General features: G+C 37.3%; 1 long non-coding RNA gene across 1 annotated transcript in view; it reads left to right on the top strand.

The window, feature by feature from the left end:
- The window catches only part of LOC118694625 (uncharacterized), a 49,480-nt gene that overhangs the window by 12,120 nt on the left and 15,155 nt on the right, over positions 1-22,205 (top strand). Inside the window, exon 2 of the long non-coding RNA XR_008508666.1 lies at positions 7,592-7,665. This is a non-coding gene — a long non-coding RNA (uncharacterized LOC118694625). The remainder of the gene's footprint in view (positions 1-7,591; positions 7,666-22,205) is intronic.

Here is a 22,205-nt window from a genome sequence, read left to right as displayed (position 1 = left end):
GTAGCCTGTTACAAAATGTTGATTGAGACACAATGAAGAGTAAGTAGGTCTAGTTTGGGGTTTTTTATTAAAATAGGGATTTCATAACAAATTCAAAACCCATTATTTTGAATTCAAAACATGACATCTAAGTCCACAAAGAGAAAATAATACTATTAACATCTCTAGTTTAAGTATAGGATCCAGAAGTACATAAAACTGACCAAACAAAAGGCAGCAAACTTTGCTTGAGAAATATATATACCAAAACTTTCATTTGTATCATCAATGTCTCATGTAAGGAGGAGAAAGCGTGTTGGAGTTCATTAGTTTACTATGATACATGTGAAGGGAGTCATCATTACAGCAGATAACGCATATGGGATTGCAACAACTAGTTACATAATACGATGTCATTTATCCCTCACAATTGCTTCCTCTTTTGACATAAAGAATGTAATTGTTTGTTATCTTGCAATATGTATGGTTTTGAAAATTGAAAGGAAATTAAAAGGGTACATTCGGGGCATCAAAGTGACTGGAGGATACCGTAGTCACAGTGCATAAAAACACAGAATCACAGATTATTCTGACTTGCAAGAGGCACAAAAGGATCATCAAAGTCCAAGCCCTGGCCCTGCACAGACACCCCAACAGTTCCACCCTGTGCCTGAGAGTGGTGTCCAAACGCTCCTGGAGCTCTGGCAGCCTCAGGGCTGTGCTCCTTCCCTGGGGAGCCTGGGCAGTGCCCCAGCACCCTCTAGGGGAAGAACCTTTTTCTAATATTCAACCTAAACCTACCTTATATAATTTCCTGACATTCCCTCAATTATTCCTAATTGCTTATTGCTAATTATAACTTTTAACACAGAGTAGAGTAATAGTATGTGGTACTGCAGAATGCTATGGTGCTGTTGTGCTAGACTTGATATGAACAGCTGATTAGGAAAGATCCTACCCAAATGAATATGTTAGGGTGAGGCCCAAAAATATTAAGGTATATGAAATTATAATTTAGGATAACATTATGTGATTCAAGCAAGTTTGCCAGGAGAAGATAAAATCTCTGTCTATCAGAAATGGGAACTGAATATTGCCTTTATTCATCCATATTTTACTTTTCTAAAGATTCAACATACGGCATGTTAACGGGAAAAGCAAAGATCACATCTTATGGAGATTTTTTAATTTGTTTCAGTATAAAAGGAGCACATAATGAAATTACTATGGCCAGGGACCTTAAAAGTAAATTATCCAGTTCTTCATAGTCACACAATGTGTCTGGTCTCAGACATGAGTCTTCATAAGTCCAGATTTACTTAGGGACGTGATTGCCACAGATATTTAGAATTACCACCAGAGATGTGGACTGGTTAGTTATGAGTAATCAAGTGAATAAGTTTGAAAGATGGGGATCTAATTTTAAAATAATGTTAGTATTCGATGCTGCAAATTTTTGGTTTTGTTGCTGTTATTATTCTTCCGGGGTCATTTTTAAATGGTGTTAAGGATTCATGCATACTTAGTACTAGTTAGCTCTAGTTTCTTAGGGGTCTTCTGTTGCTAGTCAATGAAAAGTGATTTGTCCAAAGGCAACAATACTCACAGAGTGAGATGGGGAAGATGATGGGAGACACTGATGGGTACCATTAGATATTTCAGACTGGAAGTTTAGGCTAATTCTTACTTTGATCTGCAACTATCATTCCAGTTATGCAAAAAGTTGGGGTTTTTTGCACAGAAGGATTCTACACTGTTTGGCGATGTTTCTTGTGATGATGGTTCATGACAATAACTTTAGATCCTATTTCATGGGTTTTTTCAGAGTAGATCACTAGTTACTTTGACTCCTTTTTTAGCATATCAGCTGCAAAATTAAGGCAGAAATATTTAATTATTTCAGATTTACTGTAAACTGATTTGGATTTACAGTTTTCAGATAAAGCAGCTACACTTTAATTGGAAAGTGTTAGTTCAGGATGCGTGAATATATGCAATATTTGTATGTATGTGTGTGTTAAAAAACACTCCTTTAATATTGATGTAATTTACAAAATTACTCTAAACATTTGGAGTAGGAACATTTGAAGAAGATGCAGCTGTGACTCCTGATGCCTTTGGTTTAGGGAAGGTAGTAGATCTTGTGAAACAATGTCACATAGACCTATATGCCTATGACTGATGGGGTTTGGGCAGTGGACCACGGCAAAGTCTGATTTGACGAATGTAGATATCTTTGTATCATCATGTTTCAGTATGAGTATAGCATTTGAAAATGCTTACTGATGGAATTTGTTTTGGTCCAGACTTTCATGTCAAGAAATACAGGATTGTACTGTTTTCCCTTGAAAAACTGAGCAACATGTTGTTGAAGATGGACTAAAGAGGAGCTACTCTTTTCAAAAGGAAAGTTGAGGGGGTGGGTAGGGGTGATGTTAGTTTTCATCTCACAGCATGTAAAACCTGTCTAAGAGATTGATCCTAGAATCAGTGATGCATTTTTAAAGTGTACTTTACAGGCAGACATGGTTATGAGGAGTACTTTCTAGGAAAATGTGAACAGCTTAGACACCTCAATTGTAGAAAAGATGGAGGTTAAAAATGTGCATAGTGATAGTTATCTCTGTCTGCCTCCACCATTTTTTATGACCAACTTCTGGTGAAAAGACAATTGGGGCAAACTATTTCTGTTTCCTGAGCAATCCAGCAGCTGATGGAATATTACCATGGCATTCAGGTGGATATCCTCAGATAGCATCTGTAGGAGAAATGAATCTCATAAAATAAAAGTATGGTCTCCAAGAATTTCTAGTATTTAATTTCTTTTTGCAGCTATCCCATTGTCACCTGCTTTACACTCCATTTTAATGACAAGCTTCTTGTAGCATTGTCTTATGTCCCATCTCTTGTAATTACTTAGTCTTGGGTGGCGCTTATTGCTCCATACAGCAAAGAGTCTCCAAACCCAACCAGATGAGTGGTACTTGCTGTTTGATCGATTTTGGTGATAATAAAAACCCCACAAAACTGAGCAAACAAAAAAATCATGTCCTTATTTCTAGCCCCCTACAAGCATTTCAACAGCACTTTTCAAATGTAAGGTACCTTAGGACAGAAACAATAAGAATGAACACACTCCTGACTCAGCTGTGAATTCAATGGGGATTCTAAATGTTTTCATCTGAGAGGCTATTTTAGGAGGTAAATTCTGTTGGTAGAACCCCATTCTGTGTAATATTACTGAATGTTTCCTTGGTGCACATAGGAAACATCTGCAGGTGTTTCCTGGTTTGGGGGTTTTTTTAATGTGCAAAAAGTAAATAGCAAGCACAATATGCTGCAAATTCCCTTTCCTGGTCCTTTTGCAAAAGAAAGGAGTGAAAGATTATGTGAGAAGTGAACTGTTACAAATCTATTTTAAAATACAGGTGAGTACATTTACGCCATGGATTTGCAAAACAGAAATTAATTGTTTTGTATTCTGCTAGGGTGGGCAAAGTTTTTTTCCTTCTCTTTTTGATTAAAAAAAAAGGAAGGAAGGAAGAAGACCTCTGTTCTTGACCTTGTTCATTGTTAGCGTCTACAAAGTATAGAGTATACAAACAAGATCTTACATGGAGCTGTGTCTCAGTGGTTTGTTTGTGAGTATTGTTATTAAACTCATATTTAAGTTAAAATAAATCAACAACATAAAGATAAAAAATAACCAGCTTAAAGGTTGTGTGAACCCTGATCTTCTGAGTGCAACAAGAGCCAAATGCTGTTTGCAGAAAACCAATGAAGCACAAAATATAGCAGCATGTGTCCCTCCCTGTGTGCATTATTATCTCTCACACATTATCTGAGGCACCCCATCTTGCACAGTGTGTGGCTGAATAACCCCCTGCTGCTGAGTGGATTCATGCCTGCTGTTCATTTTTGAAAAGTAATTTTGTACAATTATCCTGCTAAATATTGATAGCTTTCACCACTCCGGCCACGGCTAATTAAAACACACGCTGTGTAAAATTTTAATTAGGATTCACGTCAGGGTGAATAATGATAAAAAGAAAGAAAGAAAAAAAAAAAAGGAAAAGAGGAAAAAAAAGGAAAGAAAGAGAGAAAAACAAAACCAGTTGGTGTTTGTGGGGGGACTTTATTTATGACCTGCTGGTTTGCAATTGAACCTCTTTTTATCCTCAGATTTATTTCCCCTCCCAGGTTGTTCTCAACTCCTGATCTTAGGGTGTGGAAGAATAGAGTTCCTCAGTGTGAGCCTGTATTTTACACATTCTCAGTAGAAGGTTACATGTTTTCTACTGTGTTGGTTGCTATCCTTTCAATTGCACAATAATGACGGCAGGAACCAGGCATTTCCTGGGGATTGATGACCACTGAGCTGGAACCTTGGCCCCAAGGAAGAGAAGGCAGTCATTAACTTCAACTGGGCTTCATTCATATTCTATACATTGGTTTTGGTTGCACATAAGTCAAAATAATCATTGAAGGGTAATATATGTGAGAGAAGAAATAAACCCCTATTTTAACTTACATGGCCCACATTATTCCATTTGCTTGAAAATGGAAAAAATTATGTAAAATCTATAGGGAGATACTTCTCATGAAGAAATGTGTAAAATTCGAGGCAGTTGATTGTTGTGTGTCAGCTGCATAGAAGCTTTGGAAGTGTTTTCAGGCTTCTCTGATAATGTTAAAATTTAATGCATGCAAGTTTTAATTAAAAAATTTATAGAAAAGGAGTTTTAAATTAGTTTTGGAGCAAGTTTACTCCAAAAGTAATTTAAATTCAAAAAGCCATCTACATTGTCTAGGGACATTTATTTCTATTTGGGGGCTGACTTTGTTTCCCTCACCACTCTCCATATTTGAGGAATTTGCATTTAGGTGTTAGACAATTACAAGTGTGTCCATAATACAAGTAATTTCCTTCAGTGCACTAAAATAACATTACTTAGTGTTAACTTTCTAAGACTGCCACTTACTTAAGGCACTGCTAATTTTTTTTGCATCCATTGACTAACAGACTACATAATGGGCTTTCTTCAGTGACAAAGGTTAAAACCCAGAAGGACTTGTGTTCACAGACAAAACTTTAGGATCTTAGAATGGTAATGAAGGCAACAGCTGGCTACAGCTGAGCCTTTTGGCAGCACGTCTTTTTAATACATCATATCTACAGAGGAGGCAAAGTCAGACAAGATTTTAAAGGACCTCTTGCTACACGTGTGCTGCCAATTTATATTTGCTCTATTCTCCTCAAACTGTGAAGGAAGAATTTAAATTGTAAGTATTGCTGGCTGGAGTATATGAATGATCCAAATTATGTAATGTGAATCAATGAAGAGACATCATCATTGTTTAGAGGTAAAATTAACTGAGTATGGAGAAAAGACTATTTGCATTTATAAAACACTGAATTTATTATCTTAATAATATTGGAAGAAGGTGTATAGGAAGGAAAGCTCCAATGTTAAATATTTGTCAAATGAGCCTTTATTATTCGTCAGTATGTAATTTAGTTAGGGGTAATTTATTTTTATTGCTGATTTTAGGGGGTCATTCTCTGTAATTCTCAGCATGTAGAATTCAGCAACTCCTAAAGCTGGTGGCTCCTTTGAGCTGAGAGTCCAACCCTGGCCCATCTGATCCGTGCTTTGCATAACTGTTAATGGAATGGAATCACAATATGTCTTTCAGCTCTTTTTTTATTTTTTAGGTCAAAATGTAACCAGTAGGAAAAAAAATTTTCCTCATATTATGTAAAAGTTATGTGTGCACTGTTTATGTATTTATAGATAGTGATTGCAGCTAAATTTTAGCTTATTTTCATATTCTGTTGTGGTTTGGATTTTTCTTTAGACAATATAAATATGATGACAGGTTCCTAACTGATTTACAGCTCTTCTAGAGCAAATAATAATTAATAGTCATAAATGTTCGCAACATTTAAACAGATGCAGAAGCCTAATATGACAAATACATATACTAATTTGGGAATCTGAAAAAGCTGCTCTGACTGTTTTCCAGCATGAAAAATCCTGCTTTTGAAGGGGCTGTCTTCCCAGGCAAAACAACAACTCTGCTAATGAGCATGTTTGTCACTGTGGTGCGTGTGGTAATTTGCTCTTACCACATCGTTATGGAGCAGTAGGGGCCTGAGCCATCAAACCCATGATCAGTATGCTGCAGTTCATTTCACCCCATTTATGTTGGAGGTAATTTTGTGTTATCCACCTTCTGTCCACCAGTCCATTCAATGGGAATTGAACAGATACTGGGTACTAGTCATGCAACATAAGAAGAGATCAGTAGCCTCGGGAGCTTTTGGATCAGTCTGTAACAAAATATAATTGAGTTTGGCACTTAGATCTTCAGTGCCAAACTCAACTTAATCAGAGTTAACGTCTTACCTGCTGAAGAACAGGATTCCCCCCCCAGGTATGGAAAAATTTGGATAGTTTGGCTGCCACAGAACATGTAGGGGTGCAATGTAAATATACACCATGCCATGGAACCACTTCTAAGCTTTGGGGCTAAGCTCTGTGATGAACTACTGCGTTTCCACAGGTTCCAGATCCCGTGAAGATATTTCAGCTCAGGCATAGCATGAGGCTGAGTTGTCTACATTCACACCATGCTGTTGCTGAGTTAAGAAGCTGCCAGAACTCAGAGCCAGGAGGATATTAACTACTAGAAAACAGCACTGAGTGTATAGCACGCCGCAAACGTGATACTTCAATCTGCCTGTTGCCCTTAACTTTATGACTGGTAAAAAACCAGTTTAACATGCCTCCGGCACTGAATAGACATTCAGCTATTGAAACAATGAACTCTGCTTAAACTTTTGTTTTCCTGTGCCAGTTCTCAGAACATCTTTAACAAAAGGAACAAAACTGACACCACTGCAATGCAATGTCTTTTCCTCTTTCATTAACTGGCAGTGCATAGATGTTAGGGGAAATGTAAAGTCACAGATTATGTAGTTTTGTTGTCAGGCCTTGGGAATTACTTTTCAATTTACTTTTAATTTTTAGAGACTACACGAAAGGCAACAATGCTGCCATTTGCCATTAGATGTGGCAGCATTATAATGTTGGCATTTCAGAATTGTAGAATATTGAATTTCTCCAGATGACAATGAGTATCCTGCATTTATATTTCTTTTTCTCCCCTTGTAACATGAACTTAACATCAACTGTTTTATTAACGTTATTTTGTTATTCAGGTATCAAGATACGCAAACCCTGAGCTTAAAGATATGGCTGTAAACTCCTCTGTTCTTCTGGTGACACTGATCATTGATGAAAATGAACTAAAAGTGGTTTCCTTTTTCATTGTGTAAGGAATGATCTCCATTTCTGCCTTGAGATTCTGTTTTTGTTCAGTGCAATGATGAATTCTGTGTAGAATGCTTTCATCAGAAGCATAAAAAGAAAGCAGATGTGTTTACATTGTCTCCATGGAGACACAAAAGCACAAGCTAAATTCACACTAGGATCAGGGAGAAGATTCCTCCTACTTTGTCTTCCAGAGAAGGGGAATTGCAGACAGAATATTTGAAGCAAATGAGACAGAACTGACTATAGACCATTTTTCTTCCTTGCCTTTTCAGCAGAGGATTCTTTGATCCTTCAGCGAAGATTCCGGGATGCCATGATGGCTGCTTGTAGTTCTACTAGGATTTTGGTAAGAGTTCAAAGGACTGTAAGAATACTTGTATGAATAAGTACTTGTATTAATGTTTTAAGTAATGATAAACTGGTAATTCTCTACAGCTACTTCATTCCTTGTCTCTAACATTGGAGTCACTTCAATTTATTGAGTGGGCAGGCATTATTAAACCATATGATGGTTATAAACCCTACGACGTTCCTTCTGTTCCTTCTGCTTCTCCTCCTCTTGTTTGGAGGACCATTGACTAGGTTTGCATAGACATTAACTATGAAATATTTTCCTACCATATTTCCATCCCTTTGCACATGTCTATTTTTGTGGACTTTTACAAACCACTGTTTCTCCAAGCAACTGCAGTTTGGCCATATGACACATCTGAAAACTGTTTGAGGCTCATAGTGACTGGGAAAGGGAGAAATTTTTTCCCTTTTCTGCTTTTTATCTGGAGACCACTATTTATTTACAAGTGATACAGGGCTGAATATGTCCTTTCAAAGTGACGTTGCTTTTTAAGTTAGCTGGAACTCAAGTAATAAAGGAAGAAGAGATCTTACCTTTAAATTTACCTTTTCCTTACCAGAGGAAATTAGGTCAGTACATTACGTATGTAACATCAAATGAAACTTTGTGCAGTTTCTTATTCCACTCACCCAGCAGTACTTAGCAGTCTAGTAGATCACCAGGATTATAAATCTACTGAATATGGTTTATTCCAATATGATTTATCCTGATTCCTGCTGCAGTCACAGGAATGGACATTACTGCTGTTAGTGACTTCTTAGTGTATTAGCTGCTCTTTTGCTTTTCCTTCTGACCAAATTAATGACTGTGTCACTATCTGCTGTCCAAAGAGAACTTTTGAGGGGGCTAGGGCATTGCTGAGGCACAGCACTTACCCAACTACCAAAGATTTGTTATTTAATACAGAACAAATTATCAGAAAAATAGAGGAGAAGGAACAGAATCAGTTGACATTTAAACCCAAAAAGAAAACTGTTCTTGTAACCAGTTTAGTCCCAAACAGTGGCATTTGAAATTTACCAGCCAGTTTGTTTTATTTTCGTGTGATGTGTTCACCCTTCCCAGGAAGGAAATGACACATAAGTGTTCTTCACACTGCCCTAGAGGGGCCTTTACTTCTGCAGCCGCTACCAGCTTGTCTTACTCTCATAACTACAAAGAGACGAGGAAAACACAGATCATACTCTATCAGTTCTAGCAATCTATGGCATCTCAGTTCCAAGTAAACAGTGGGACCGGGTCTTGAGGTTAAATATGAGAAAAGAAGCCATATAAGTTATTTCTGCTGATATAAGTAGAGGAGCTCTTTTAAAAATTAATATATAGATACAAACTGACTTGGCTTGCTGTCGTTAACTTTGATCACTTTGTAACTGATGTACATTAGGGACTTTAGGTTTGCCCAGTTCCTGACATTTTAGTGGAAGAGAAACGACCTAAAAAGATAATCAGATACTCTTCTCCCCTCAGTTTGAGCTGAGCTACAAATTTAGGTAAGGAAGGCTGTAATCCTGATAATAATCTTCCATGTCTATACAGTTATCTTTTGGTCATAACATTATCCAGCACTTTTCTCAAACCTCTTTGAAAGAATGGCACCTTAATGGCAGCAAGTGTCATTATAGTCATCCTGTGGCTAAATAATGAGGCGCTGAGATCCCAAGGAAATAGAGCAAAGGGTGATTTATGACTGCTGATCTGACTCATGCTATTGGTGCATGAAGGTGACAGAACATGGAAAGGTGATGTCTTATCCAGTTAATTTAGTGAGAGGGAAAGCGAATGCGTAATATGATTGTTCTCACACAGCTTAACCTTGCACATGTGGTTTAAAACCCCAGGTTGGGACACTAGTCTCTCTTTGATTCCTACATAGTCAAAAGAGAGAGATAGTCCCGCCATTATCTTTTACAGGAGCCATAGAGAACAGAAGCCTAATCTTACTCCAATTCCTGCTTCTAAATGGTTGAGATTTACTTCATTTTTTTATTGAATTTTTATTAAGAGTCAATGTTAAATATTGCAAAAGAAACTGATTTATCAATACTGTTTCTGCCAGGAAAGCCAGTTAAAATGGAAGAGCGTCTGTACATTTAAAACAAGATTTGTTGATAGACTGTGTGAATCTAAAGGCAAACTGCTGATGGATTATTGGACATTTTCCCTGAATATTTTACACAAACTTATTATTTGTTCATTCAGTAAACCTGGAGCACTTCAAAGCAACTATTTGCATGAAACACAACATTTTGATTGGCAGAATTCCATCATCATTGGTACAGTTGTCAAACAGATACATAAAAAATAGGCAGCTAATATTTTTATCCTGAAGGGACAGCTCAAGCCAAAAGCATAATTTTTAGATGGAACATCCTGATGGTGTTAGTGCGTACACACCTATTGGTGGGAAAAAAATGACCAGTGCTGTCTGGGAAGTCTGTTTCAGAGGACTTGCTTGAAGATTCTACACAAGCAAGTGTTCAAGTACAGGCTTCACTTCAAACTACTGCTAGCAGAAGCATTTATCCTTCTTATTGTCATTCTTCTTTTAGAGTTATAGTGAGTTACAATGTCTGAAAAGGTTATGAAGTATGAGTTGAGAGGAGGAGGTGATCGTTCCTACATGAGAGCAAAACCGGTGACCCTTGTATTATACTGCAGGAACATAACGCTTCTTGGTATTTCTTAGGGTAGAAAAGCCACATAAGTTAAAGGATGAAGCTAAGTAAACCCTGTGAAACTGCATTCAAGGGTAGTTACTCAAATGCATTCAGTTCAACTGCACTTAGATAGTTTTTCCTTTTTGTATTTCATTACACTTTCATGTGAATAGACCTTTGTTTGTCTCAAATCCTGGGTAAAACTGCATATATATAGGCAGTTAGGAAAAAGACTAATTATTTATTTCCACCTTGGAGGAAACAATAACTGACCATCTGCGTCACAAAGTAGACAAAATCAATTGAAAAACAATAGTTTTACAAACCCTGTCAGGCTGTAACATACTTACAAATAAAGTTATGCATAGCCAACAACTTCATAAATATGAAGGTCTGTTTGCAGAAAATTACAAATGTTTTATTCATGCCATACATTGTTCATTACGGATAAAATCCCTGCATATTTGATTGCAAGATCAAATCCTCCTGTGTCCTTCTCTTGTATGTGTAGGAAAGTGAAGAAAGTATATATTTGCCAGCAAAATCTAAATCCTCTGAAGGTGAGTGGGCTAATTGTACAGAAGTCTTTTGCTAGCTGTAGAAGTGTTTCTGTGGAGCTATTTAACGAAGTTTCTTTTCACAGTTCCTCTCTTTAAAGGGGGCAGGTTCTTCATTGCAGAGAAATCGTATCTATGTGGCTTTTGATTCATAATGCTTCCTGGTGCTGAAATGTAAAGGCTCAGGCTGAGTTGAACCAGCAAAAAAACCACCCCTAATTATGATTCCTCATAATCGGTCTCCCTACAAAACCAAAATAAAGACAAAATGCACCTTAACTTGCTAAAAAGAAGAGAGAAAGAAAGGAGGAAAGGAAAAGAGAAGAAAAAAAAATGAGATATGCGGGTATTTCTCTTCTTGAGAACCTCAAGGATAAACTTATTGGCTGCTTGCTCACTGTGGATGTGATCAACCAAAGTAGTGCATTCAAGAGATTCTGAACATCATTCTTTCCACTCTTTTACATCTGTTATGATGCCAGGTTTTGGAAAGGACATTCAGAAAAAGTTGGCCATGGAAAGCAGGAGGGGAAGGGCCAAGATCATAATTCAAGCCTTCAGCCTGGCTGTTTTTCTTGTAGTTACAGTGCAATGCCAAAACTGCTTGCATGCAGACTTCCAGTGTAGTTCTGATCACGCTCGCCACCAACAAATTTCAAGCCAGAGGTGGAGATGCTACAACATGGAGGTGCTTTTTTGGCCCATAGAGTACATGTCTCCTCCTTGCAATACCACAAAAAAAGTTTATATTACTCAGGATAAATGAGGAGTAGAATTAACAAATAAAGGCATTTGACTATTAACGTGTCAAATAAATTCAACAAATAAAATTAAGTAGGGCAATAGAAGTAAATGTAAAGTGACAAACCTTTTTTGTTGCCATTTTGTGCTTTTTGAATACAGTCTTAACCTGGTATATATGTTATATCTATGAAATATACATGATCATTGTTAAGGAAAGAAGAGGAACATCTTCTGTCAGCTGGTGAAGTTTAGATCATTTTCTCAAAGCTAGACTGAATAATATGTACATAGTACAGTCTATCATTCATTATCTACAAGAATTTTCTAAAAAATTTTTGAGATTGAAAACCTGGAATTTGGTAGATTAATGATCACAAAAATTCAGTAGTTCATACAAGAATAATCAAACTGCAGTGAGAGTATTTACCTTTAAATTAGCAGTCTTGTACAGTGGCTTCTACCCTAGAAAAAATTTATCTTTTCCACTGTAGCTTGCCTGTTGGTTATTATAGAGTCAGTCGCCACCTCGATCCCCACTACTTTCTAAGCTCCAGCATTTCAACTGGCGGTTCCATCTCTCGGTGTTTACTCAGTACAGCTTCAAGCAGAAGAACCCATTGACATCAGTGGGAGCTGGGCCTAAATAAGAACAGCAGATTCTGGCCCCTGAATTGTAACTCTTTGTGCAATGCATTTTCCCTGCTAGTTGGGACACACATTTATGTAACTCTTTATGGAAGATTTTTGGTTTTCATTTGTGCAGCAGAACAATGAAAACTGAATAACCTTACCCATAAACTTATTAGAGCCTTGAGGGCATCTGGAGGGGAAGTTGTGAAAGTGCTCAGTGCTTTCCATTCAGATGTTACATTATCTCTTGAATTTAACTGAACTCAGGTAAGACACTGGCTCCTCAGGTTTGTAATTTTCAGAGAGGCATAAATTCAGCAATGTGCTGGATCAGCTGTCCTCTTTTCTCCTAAGCAGTGCATTTACAGCACACACATGCTCTCAGGTGATTATTCTCTTATCGATTATGGTATCTAAACTTTTCCTGATAAATCTAGTTCATATAAATCAACAGTTCAAATGATGTGTTTTCTGGGTCTCAGGAGGAGATGTATGGCTCACTTTTGGTTTAGTAACTTAGGGAGATTGAGTTTTGAATAATGTAAATGGGAGGCGGGTGATAATTTGTAATGCTATGAATGCAATTAGTGAGATAAATACAGAGCTAGATTCATTTTCTCTGAAAAGAGGCAGTCTGATTGCTATGCAAAAAGCACTTTCATTTGTGATACTGGCTGTTCATAATGTGGTTTGCAATGCACAAAGTAGCATTTTGATTTAGAGCTTTAAAGAATTCTGGGATGAATAAAACATGAAATTAATTGCCAGAGAAGAACCTTTGCCAGACTAGATGAGATCTACTGTACTGAATAGAAAATATAACTTATGACAGGGTCTGTTCCACTCCCAAAGGAAATTATGTCAATACCAAGAAAGGTTAAAAAGCACTTCAAATAATTTGCAGTACCAGAAGTTCTTCCTGTTCATATGTGGGTTGAGGGTGCATATGTAGGTTGAGGGTAAACATATATTCATGTGTCCTATCATCCTGCACCAGGTATTAGAACAGAAATATGTAAAACATCTAACTCCATGCTTTGTATTAATATATTTGAATGATTTGCAGTCAATTTTCACCTAAGGAAAGCTGTCAAGTTGGGAGAATAGGCAAATTTAGATGTTTTGATATATGGAGGTGTTACCAAAATCCTTGAAATATTTGGGAGAAATAAGACTCTTTGCCTTTTTAGTGTTAGGGAGTAAGACAGTACTTTATTCTTGGCTAAGAAGTGTGTGTATGCAGCTGACAAAGTTCTGGCCTCCACACAGACCCCAGTACAAGACTTTTTCACTTCTCTATACACTTTTAGCAAACAAAGAAATTAATGTTCATTGGTTCTAAGTTGCATTAACTCTCTTCATTAGTTAGTGTTCTGTCCCCTATTGGTTATTGATTTCTCACTCTTCATGCTAATCTGGTCCACATTCTTTAGTCTTTATCACTTGCTCAGATGGGGAGACTCCAGCTTTCCAGGCCTTAATCTCCTTTGTATCTTCTGGTTATGCCAATGTCCTTGAAGGACCCTAAATTTAAAATCTCAGATGCCCAATCTTCAAATCCCTTTGGTTTTGTTTATTGAAGCTTGTCAGGGTTAGTTTTAACAAACTTTAGGTTTGGATGATTTAATGATCCAAATAACAATGTCTGTGAAGTAACTTAACTGATGCTGGCCAAGAGCAGGTACTACATACAACGAATTAAAAATTAACTGGGAAAGTTAGATAATTTCCAACAGAGGATCCTAAGTCTCTATGTGAAGTTGCATATTAAATGTTCAAAGTACTTATAAAACCCTGCTGAAATCAGGGAACACTGCACATGCCCATGAGAATCCTGGGTATCTGTTTAGGAATCTCAATTTATGTGTGTGTGTTTGAAAAGGCTGGAAGATTGGGCGTGAATCTCTGAGTAGCTGTTGCTGAAGCGAACAACTGTTGCCCTTTCAATAGATGGGTTTATAGGGGAACTTTAATCAATATAGGAGAACTTAGTTTCTGTCTCACAGTAGAAGTTCAGAAGAACAAATTGAATGTGCATATATAATTTTAGGAAACACATAGTAGTGAATATTATTTGAGCTACATTATTTTTTACCGAGCTATTAAATTCAGCTGAGGTTTGTTGTGGATTTGCCTTGAATGAATAAAGGAGCAGGGATTTTTTAGGTTGCTAACAAGTAAATTTTGTTCACTTTAATTCATGTTGTATTTTGTACCTAGAGTCCACTTGAACACCCCTTGGAAGTGAAATCCAGAAAACAAACCAGTCTGGAACAAAGTAGGAAAAAATGCCATGAGGGAAATTAATAACCAAAGGAAGAGGAGCAACAGCTATCCTTCTTTTGACAGATTCTTACACAAAATACACACAAACTCCTACAAATCTAGAGCTATAAAATTTAATATTCCAAAATGCTTTTAGAAAGCACGTTAAAGGGTTGTGTACATGTGTTGAGTGTCATATGATCTGTAGGAGAAGAAAAAAGATAGTTTTGAACCTCCTTGTCTAGTGAATCATGCCAGAGACCTCACTGAAAATCACAATCCTACTGGAGGCTGTGATAGGAGGGAGTCTTCTGATGTGGAGTATGGAAATGTGATCTCAGTTAGAGCATGATTCTTTTGTTTGTAACCTCAGTGATAACAAAGATACAGAAGAAGGAGATGAAAAGAAGTTTAAAGGAAGGAATGCATGGCATGAGTGAAGATTTTTTTTTTCCAAAATGTGCATAGGTTTCATGAATTACTATTTATTTCTATGTGAATTATGAATTAAAGGTAGAAAGCTTAGGGGATTCACTGGACCATCCAGCAGAGGAAGAGATAAGCAGAATATTTAGCTAAATGATCTTGAAATTAATAAAATAGTCATACCAAAACAACTTTTGTATCAGTATTTGTTACACTTTTATTGATATATTTTAGCTGGATATTTTCTGCAGATCTGTGAATACCAGTGAGATTAAGTATCTTTTAAGCAAATAGAGAAAGAAGGTAGAGATTTCTCTGAGAAATTAATATCCATACCCTAGATATTCAGGGTTTTGTCTGCAATGTAATTAAGCAGAATTTGAGCTCTTTCACATGTAAATTAGGTCACTGAGAGCACTGCCAATCTTAATCCTTTTTCTCATTGTTTACTGGACTTTGCAGGTTTACAGGCTACCTTTTAATTGGAAATTCTTAACATTTAAATATTTGTGTCTTTTCAGCATTTCATTTCTATCATATTATATTATAGGATGCAAATCATACCACAGTCAATTTAATTTGGATTAATGACTGTGCCTTCTTAGACTTCCCTGAGGCAGCATTTATTAGAAGGACAGTTCAAAAAAAACTATCTTACCTCAAGATTTCTAGACTCACGAGTATTTCCCCAGTCTATGGATATTGAATCTCTGTATTTGACCTGTTGCACTTGTAATAAATAAATGAAATATATTTGTTTATGAAAAATTTCAGCTGCCTATCAGAGCAGGCATGAAAAATTTTCACATATTAAGATCTCTTTAAATCACAAAACATGATTATAAACCTATTTGTGCCTAGCTCAAGTATTGTGGATCAGATGTTCAGCTGTGGTTACCACTTGTATGTGTTGTCTGTGGACATATTCCATTTACATCCAGAAGTCTAGAGAGTAGTTTGTGGCTATTGGATCTTTTTTTTTTTTTTTTCTGTATGCAATTCTCACATTTAGTCTCTGTACAAGTGGTATTTCAAAATACAAAAAAAAAAAGAATATGTGCAAACTGTGTGTGGGGCAGCTGTGAAAAAATTTGATTCATTGGTTAAGAATGGATAGTTTGGAATTCTCAGGATAATGTTATGTGGCTCTGGATGAAACCATAAAAGCCTTCTCCTGTTCAAAGGTCACATGTACCATCTTGGGACTCTGATGTTTTCCAAAGACCATGTTGTTTACACACATGATTATTGCATCAAATCAGCACATGGTGTTGCAGCAGTATGAGTATCATGTTACTTGACATTTCAATAGCTGTTCTCCAGTGGAGAGAGGGTTTGTCATACTGGTAAAAAGATTCAAATGTAGTTTATTGATGTCCATATTAGGGATTGTGCAAGAATGACACTAATTAAAGAAAGGAAAATTAAAAGCCCAGCTCTTCAAGTCAAGTACCTAACGCTGGTTCAAAAACTAGGTTAAGCAAGGATAAAAAATACCCTAGAGTCAGGGGAGGAAGAAAACCCAAACTCTTTACTTGAAGTAACCTTGAATGGGTTCATGAGATATTAACTGAATATAAACTGACCCAGTGACTCTCTAGTTTGTGGTTTCCTAGACAAATAGGGCCAAAAGGTACACTGAGAGACTATCAGAACATTCCCTGAGTTCCAAACCAGGATTAATTGTCCTTTGCAATATGTTTGCTTGGCCTGTACTTAACGACCATCACAATGTCCGCTTAGTAACCTATCCCCTTGTTTCACTTTGATTGCTGTTAGAATAGGCCCATCCATTCCCCACACAGATTTAAAAGCTGTTACCATGTTTCCCTTTGACCTCCTAAGACTGAAGAAAATTAATTTCAGTCTCTTTTGTAATAGGTCCTTTTTCTGGTCGTTCTTGTTCTCCTCTCCATTCTCTCCATGTTCTTCTTGTGCTTCTTGATTTTTTTTTGGATGGAGTTGATATTGCATTCCAGCTGAGGTTTTAGCAGTGTTAAAGAGCCCGGAATAATTCTTTTGCCTGTCCTGCAGGTAGTATTAGCCTTTAGGAAAACCAGAAGTATGGTTGCACATTTTTGCAAAAGTGTGACATTTTTAAAATACGTTAGCTGATTTATGGGGCTCTTTTGTACCGTTAATTTGACCTACATGTCATACATAGCTATCATCCATTTAATTTCCACTGCTGTTCTTAATTATTTCTCCACTTTTGCAAGATTTTTTTGCATTGCCATCCTGTCTGTGATCAGAATATGAAGGTACTTGCTGATGGATAATCATACACCATGCAATGCTTTTGCTGGAAAGACCTACTTGTCTGTTTCTGGTGTTTGGCAAGGAAGCAGATCTGGGTTCCACCTGCTCCTCTCTTGGAACTCCCACACTGGAAATGTGTATGCATGTGTGTGTGTTCTGATAAATAGGATGGAGGATATGAATTTGTTTCTCATGGAAGATTAAGATTTTGCAGAGGTGCCATGTGTAATGTAGCACTGGACCAGCCAAGAATTGTGCATTTTAGTGAACTCTGTTGTAGACTGACTGCACTTCTCTGTACTCAGACTGATCTGATCTCGTAAGGTGTGTAGGGCTCTTGCCAGACTAGCAGACCTTATGGCCAGGTAGCCATTTTTCTCTTTTAAATTTGATTTGATTGTTTTGTCAAAAGATTAATTCTTAAAAGCTAAAGATTGACAATTTTATTGTCTTCAGGATTTGCGGGGTGTATCAATACAAATCTTAATACTATTATTTGAAGAATGGCAGAGTGAATAAGAAGAAATGTATGTTTCTATAAACGGAGAATGTGATACTGCTACTGTTATATATAACAAACTGCTAAAGAGAATTTTTTTTTAGTTCTGACATTTGAACAAGCCTATTAAGAACAAGTCACAAGCTATTTTGTTTTCAGCCATTCAAAGCTGCCCAGTTTAGACACATTCCTTGTTTGCTTTGTGGTAGCTTGAAACCACTTTGTTCTACATCTGTATGGTCATCTTGATTAAATTTTAATGGGAAAGGCAGACGCATAAGGCCTGGTGAACTAACAATCAGGGATAAGGTCACCATCTGCTCATTTAGTCAAAGTTTCGTGCTTAGAATTGCTTTTTACATTCAATTACAGGCCCTGAATGGCTCCTACAAGGATCAAATGAAAACAGGAAACCAACAGAAGGCACCTGTCTGTTGTACAGAAACTTGTGGCAGAACTTCTTGATGTTTGGGTCCATTAAATTTCCTGAAGCATTCTTGGGAATACCTTTGGCTTTTACTTTGCTTTCAGAATTTTCTCAGCTCATTACATGTCCTTGATCTGTACTGTACTGTTGCTCAGACTACGGTGTTTTCCTGTACTGAAAAAACAGGACTGACTGATTCTCATGGTAATGAAAGATTCTGCACAGATAATTCCTACTCCTGGCTTAATCCTTGGGTTTGGAGTGGGTGTACATATTGAGCGTAAAACAAATTCTCAAATCCTGGTATTTGTACCATCTGAGTAAGGAGGGAGCAAAATGATAGCATTGGAGAAAACAAATCAGGTGCACTGATTTGGTTTTGCCATCTCTTTTCTGTTTTGTTTTGGGCTTTAATTAAAATGTCTTTTGAATTTTGAGCTCTCTGAAATCTGGGGAGTGGGTGGGTACTAGTTACTAGTATGTATTTTTTATCTTAGGGTTATGATCCTGTTCTTCTTCTAGTCTAGGTAAATCCTACTGATTTACAAGGAAGCTGAAACTGACTTGTGGCCACAACATACCAAAGTACTTTATACTCCAGGAATCTGTGTCACCTTTCAGGAATATTTTTTCAGGCTTTTTCATTTTTAAAATCTACTCTCTGATTATAATGGTATTTTAGTTGTATCAAACCAACAGATGTGTAAAATGTTTGTTTCTGTGAGTCCATTTCATTACCATGTTACTGCTTGTGCTGTAACCATTTCTTCTGGAACCCAAGCTGAAAAACCATTTGTTAATATATCATACATCTCTAAAGTTTCTTATAACTCCCGCTGTGAGACAGGGTCTCTATCAGCCTTAATGACTGCAACTGCTATACAGCACAGTGGCCTCTTGTCAAGATTTGGGTGGCACCACAGAAGTACTACAGGGACCCTTGTATGTTTTACCCCAGGAAAGATTATCCCATTTTCAAGAACATATCTGTTATGGAGAAGTACTCTTCATTTCATTCTGGGGGCTTGGTTGGAAATTGCCAATGACTTGTATATCCTTCCATTCTCCTGAAGTTTTGTTTTGTTATGGCAAGTCCATATGGCCCTTTTGGTCATTCAGGTGCTTGCCTGGGAACTGAGGCACAGGGGTATGTGGCACAGCCCTGCGTGTCTGATTCCACTGTCCGTGCCGCTGCTGCTCCTGCTTTAGAAAATGGGATGAGGCTGCAGGCATGGGAACGGAGGAATAATTTAATAAGTACTTGGTTTACAAGGACTTATTGCATAAAAGAACATGTCGTCTGTTTCAAGTGGAGATTTTCACAATTTACCAAGCTTTTGTTCCCTTCTTCTAGCTATGTATTCATTCAGTATTGCTGCTGCATTTGGTGGCCTGTGCTTTCCAGCCATGCCATGCAGTGTTATTTAACTGTCTGTAAGCATATTTATCTGTGCAATTCAATTTTCATCCATATTTTTCTGTGTTAACATTTCTTCATAGCATAATCTTACTCTTTTTAAGCTTTTTAACCCTTTGAATGTGGACTCATAATTTTCATCACCTATACAAAAATGCTACAATCTGAGGACAAGCCTTTGGAACAGGTAGGTACACATTGCTGTTTGTGCAGGCAGGGGAACTAAGCATCATGCTTTTAGAGTCACATTTTCACAGAGCAGAACTGATACCATTAGATTCCCTTGGGATCCCACCTCAGTGATGGGCCGATCAATCAGCACATTGTTGTCATCCATTCCACTTTGAAACAGTTTATTTTCTGCTTTAGATCCAATTATTTTGAACAGAGCTCTATAAAAAGTAAAACAGTTTATATCAATTAGTAGAAGCAAACATATGTTCTGTAGCTGTGCAAAGATCCTATTTAAAATTCTCAAGTAAAGTTAAGACGTGCATATTTTAAAATAAAACATAACATGTCACATATGATTGTGGCAGAAGGGGAGCTGAAATGCAATAACATTATGAACGCCACAGAAGAGGCTGTGTGAAAACCTAGAAATATTGATATGTCACCTAGTTACTGTGTGAGAAGCTCTGGGAAAGACTTGTGCATCATGTGCTTTGCAGGACAATTTCTTTGGCATAACAATTGAGTGGCAGCCTGCATGATTTGCTGCCTCTGAGGCCTGACAGGAAAGAGTACAACGAAATTTCTGGCCATGCAGGACACAGGCTCTTGCTGACTTACCACCTTGGTCACCAAGCAGCTGAGGTGTCCATCATCTCTCACAGAACAGCTGCTCAGTGGAAGGGATCAACCCCAATGGGCCAAACAGCCTGTGCTGCCTTTTACCTGCCTAAGTCATCTCATGTGTGATAGGGCCTTTGCTGCATTTTGGGACACTGGTGAGGAAAGGGTAATTGAAAAGAGGGCGCAAGCAAAAATAAATTGACAAGGAAGTACAACAAAAGAGGGGAAAGACAAAAAAGTTTGGTCTTTGCTATTCTAAAACTGAGGGGGCAGCAGTGTGAGTGATGGTAGGACATTATAGGATTGGTTGGGAGTTTCTGAGGACAAGAGAAGTAGTAGATACTGTAAGGGAAGGGAACATGGTTAGAGATGGCAGAAGTACAGAGTTATCTCAAAGTAGGGAACATAAGTCGCTTGACTGCAGCCATGGTATGAGTAGGGAGCCACAACCTGCATGAGAACTTCATGAACAGAATATCACTGTTCAACACCTTGCACTGGATTCATGAAGAAAAAGGCTTCAGATGTAACAAATGCCTTCCTTATAAGGCAGCCATATGTGTGCATGTTTTTCAAGGCCTTTAGCCAAGAAAGAAGGGATTTTAAGGATGGAAAATAGTTTGTGTTCTTAAGAAGAAAAACAGATGTCAAACATCAGGTAGTGTCGTGGGCATCACTGCACAGTTCACGTCATGGAAGATAGGCTCAGGATGTTTCTGTGGGAATTGGTCATCCCCCTGCACTGGTACTGGTAAGCACTAGAGGAAAGCCAAGTGTGTCTTGCATTTTTCACTATTTGTAAGACATGTTTGCTCTCCACTAATTAATAATTTGTTACGTGCAGGAAGGGCTTTTCTATTGTCAAAATTGTTGTTGTGGAGGAAAGTACAGCTGTATATCAGACATGGCTGATACACTGTGACCCTCAGCCTAATCTGAGACAAGGAAAATTTCACAATTGACTATCTTCTCTTAAATCAGAGGAGTTGCATCAGTCTAACATGTGGTTGAAGAATCTTGGAGTTAGGCATTCCTGTGTAATTATGACAGTATTTAGCTGAGGTCTGGATTAGTTCATCCAATCATTATGAAAGCACAGCACCATTTCAACATGCTGTGGTTCTCAGCAGATGGAGATGTATTTCAAGCTGTGAATATGTTTGAATGAGACAAGGCAAGCATACAGATAAGTAAAAATAGACGAGGACCCAAAGTGCATTTGCTTTTTCTCTTAAAAGCTGAAATACTGCTTGACAACTACTGAACATCTTGTCCTCTTTGAAGCATTTGGTTTTTATTCCATGAAGTTAATCTGGTCACATTTCAAAAAATCTTGTTCTGTCCTGATTGTATTTCTTGTTTAATGAATAAATCTCACTTTCAGGGTCTCTGAGTATAGAAGTCAGAGTTATGAACTATAAAGGTGTTGAAATTTTGCAACAATGAATCCAATAAAGAGGATTAATTATTATTTCTGTTCTGTAGACAAGAGAGACTGATGTTGTTTTCTTACCTGTCACTATGAAATGATAATCTGGCAATAGATGTATGACTTTTACTGACTTTCATGAGCCTTGGGAATGTGAATGCATCATGTGGTACATTTTTGCAGTCCTTAAAGACTCAAACATTCACCATTTCTTCCAGTCTTCAGGAAACAAATTCTAAGAAGTGTAATAAACCAGAGATGGTGTATTTTTCAACTTAGTTATCTCTACAATAATAATAATTTGCATTGCTAATGCACTTCTTTTACATGCAAAATATGGATAAACATTCGTAGATTGGATTTTCACTTGGTAAAACTAAAGACTATAAAGAGACAGTTCTTTTGTGAAGAACTTTAAGGTCT

The sequence above is a fragment of the Molothrus ater genome, chromosome 17 (genome assembly GCF_012460135.2).
Source record: "Molothrus ater isolate BHLD 08-10-18 breed brown headed cowbird chromosome 17, BPBGC_Mater_1.1, whole genome shotgun sequence".
NCBI lineage: Eukaryota > Metazoa > Chordata > Aves > Passeriformes > Icteridae > Molothrus > Molothrus ater.
Note: the sequence above shows the minus strand (reverse complement) of the source record. Positions and strands in the feature narration are given on the sequence as shown.